Consider the following 3,181-nt stretch of genomic DNA (forward strand, 5'->3'; position numbering starts at 1 on the left):
GCCCCACATCAGGCTCCTCCGCTATGAGCCTGCTTCTTCCTCTCCCACTCCCCCTGCTTGTGTTCCCTCTCTAGCTGGCTGTCTCTATCTCTGTTGAATAAATAAATAAAATCTTTTAAAAAAAATAAATAAATAAATAAATAAATAAATAAGATTCAGAGTAGGTCTCTTGATAAGGTGAAGTTTGAACAATGAAACAATGGAGTAAATGAAAGTACAGGCTATGTGGATGCTTGTATGAAAAGCTTCCAGACATCAGCAGAAGCTTATGCAAAGGCCCTGAGGCAAGAGTGAGAGTAGTAGATGAAGGGAGAAAGATACTGGGTGTGCAGGGTGGCCGGGAGATTGTAGGACCCTGTAGGCCTTTGCCATTGTAGATATTGGCTCTTACTGTGAATACATGGGGAACCATTGGAGCATTTCTAACAAATGAGGGGACATGATCTGACCTAGAATTTAAAAGCATCACCCTGGCTGCTTTCTTCTGATTAGAGCATAGCAGGAGCTGGGGTGGAAGAGAGAAACCGGTGAGGTAGCTACTGGAGTCGTCCAGGTGATAGTGGTGGCTGGGGCCAGGCGGGCAGTGTGGAGGTGGTGAAGAGTGGCCACGCTCCGGACACAGTTTTGAGACGAAGCCCACGGTGTCTGATGACGGGCTGCATGTGACGGGGGAGAGAAGGAGAGCATGCAAGGACGCCTCCAGATACTTGGTGTGTGCAAATGGCAGAGTGGACTTACTGATGAACCGACGAAGGGAAAGAATGTCTATTCAAGTCCTTTGTCTGTTTTTAAATGGGGTTGTTTGTCTTTTGTTGTTGACTTGTAGAAATATCTATTTTGAAATGAACTGACTCTCCATCCCAGGCCTTCCAGTCCCTCATTTAAATCCTTTTAAATCCAAATATAGGTAAACAGTTTCAGAGCCGGAAGAGACCTTAATGACATTTACTCCACCTCCAGGATGGCCCCTATTCCTGGAATTTTTTGAGTTGTCTAACCTCAGTCCTTCCTGCTGCACATTGGCCTCTACTCTGTTGGCTCCACAGATGAGAAAAATTACGCAAAAATTACAGATTAGATTTGAAGTTAAGATTCCCAATAGACCCGAAACACAAGGTGACCCATTTACAGCGGGATCCTCAAGAAGGGCCAGGTGACTTGGCTTTTGCGAACGAGAAAGGACACGCACGCGCCGTAGAACTGAGGGCATGACGAGGCCAACAGAGGCGTGGCTTCTGCCCGGATTCAAGATGGCTACGGGCCCCGCCCATCCCCTCCTCGGGGTTGGGGGAGGGAGAGGCTCAAGGCTCAGCACGCCATTGGTGGAGTTTCCAGCGGCGCAACCCCGCTCCCCGCAGGGGGCGGGAGTGACAGTGCCTCAATTTCCGGTTCCGGCAGTATCGGGAGCCGGGTCGAGATGGAGGAAGATGCGAGTGGGGGCCGGCGGTCGTCGGGCATGGAGGCTAGAGTGGGAGCTGTGGCCTAGGGGTCCGGGCTCGGAGTTCGCCTCACTCGCGGCGGAACCGCCCTGATCGGAGGAGGTAAGAAACCGCCGGCGCGGGGTGCCTGACGGCTGAGGTCTCCGAGGACCTGGACCTGTCACGGTGGCAGGGGGTGCCTGCGGCTCCGCGGCAGCCGGCCTCGCAGCTCCGGGGCTGGGGAGCGACTGCAGCCAGGCGTCTGTTCCTGTCCGAGGAGCGCACAGCGGAGGGAGCGGGGCGAGAGGCGTGGCACGGTCAGGTCCGAGCCCCGGCCGAGGGCGGCTGTGCTGGGGGCCAGGGCAGGCGCTGCATGGACGGGTGTCATGTGGTGGCTGTGATGAGGGATCACGTGGGTGTCTGTAGACGACCACGGGACAGCTGGGTGGGACCTCACCGTGACGGAGGGAGGAGATGGCCTCGAAGGAGGGGTCGGAGGCATCGCGGGGACCTCTCCTGCGGAGCGGTGGGCAAGCCTGTAAATGTATCCGCTCGTGCGGGAGGAGGTAGCTCCCAGGATGCAGAGTAATCGATGAGATACAGTGGGAGAACGGAGGGACAGAGGGGGAAGCAAAGATCTTGTTTCCAGCTGAGAATGGGGGACCCCAGCCCATGGGTGTGGGTCCGGAGCTGTAGAAGGGGATTTGCTTTGGTGGGGATCGCTGGCCGGAAAAGCTCTGCCTGCGTCTGGTAACCATCACTGGGCCCAGTTCTGGTGACAGGTCAGGATGGAGTCATAATATGGTCCTGGACTCTTAGAGTAGCTGTATCATTGTTACGATAATGCTGACAGTCCTTCATATTTAAAGTATTAGATTTGAAGTTAAGATTTCTAGTAGCCCCGAATGCTGTTTTCCAAACCCTGACACAGGTGAATCACCCAGAGGGCTTGTTAACATGTTGGCACTTATTCGACAGGGCTAGCCTGCAACCTGAAATTCTATATCTCTGACAAGCGTCCAGCTGATGCCCGTGCTGCCGGTGTGTGCGCCACTCTGAGCAGCCAAGATTTAGAGCAACGTGGTCTAGCAGAACTTTCTACAATCTTAGAGATGCTTTGCTGTTACAAAACGCTTTCACACGTATTGCCTCCCATGAGCTGCTCCACACTATTATTTAGCTGTGGCAGGGCTGACTGCCCCGCTTCCCAGTTGAGGAAACTGAGTTTCAATGAAGTGACATGGTTCCAATCGTACCAGTAAGTAATGGAAGTGGAACTCAAACTTGGATCTCCTGGGTTATGGGTGTTCTTTCCACGGCATGACCTGGCCTTCCGAGTGGCCCTGCCTTGTCCTGAACCAGAATCCTATCTCAGAACCTAGTTAATAGTCTGGTGTGATGTTTCTGGTTCAGGAAGAGTGCAAGTGGAAGGGACCACCAATCTGTCTCTTTCCCCTGAGGGGCTGGTAGTGGAGGCTCTGCCTCTGACATCTTGTTTGATGACTTCAGGGCATCCTGGGTCATCTGTTGGGTCCCCAGAGGAAGCACTTCAACCTTTGTGCCCGAGCAGTTGTTAAAAGATGGGAGGAAATTCAGAATCGGAGCTGTGCCACAAATAAGGGTCTGGGAAAGAGCCACGAAGAACGGGGGCTGATTGAGTTGGGAGAAGGGAAGGCTGGGGGAAGTGTGCGTATAGGTGTCTGCCAAGAGGATTTTCCAGCGGGTAAAACAAGAGGAACTAGTTTTGATATTTCAGCAGGAAG

At 53.2% G+C, this 3,181-nt stretch overlaps 1 protein-coding gene across 4 annotated transcripts in view; it reads left to right on the forward strand.

Annotated features, from left to right (window-relative positions):
* Nucleotides 1-1,381: 1,381 nt before the first annotated feature.
* SLC25A44 (solute carrier family 25 member 44) overlaps nt 1,382-3,181 on the forward strand; it is a 13,517-nt gene continuing 11,717 nt past the window's right edge. For all 4 annotated transcript variants that reach the window (XM_008696557.2, XM_040635801.1, XM_008696559.2 and 1 more), the window contains exon 1: nt 1,382-1,541. The gene's annotated coding sequence lies outside the window, so the exon portion shown is untranslated. The remainder of the gene's footprint in view (nt 1,542-3,181) is intronic.

Source organism: Ursus maritimus, unplaced genomic scaffold (genome assembly GCF_017311325.1).
Source record: "Ursus maritimus isolate PB19 unplaced genomic scaffold, ASM1731132v1 scaffold_2, whole genome shotgun sequence".
Taxonomy (NCBI): Eukaryota; Metazoa; Chordata; class Mammalia; order Carnivora; family Ursidae; genus Ursus; species Ursus maritimus.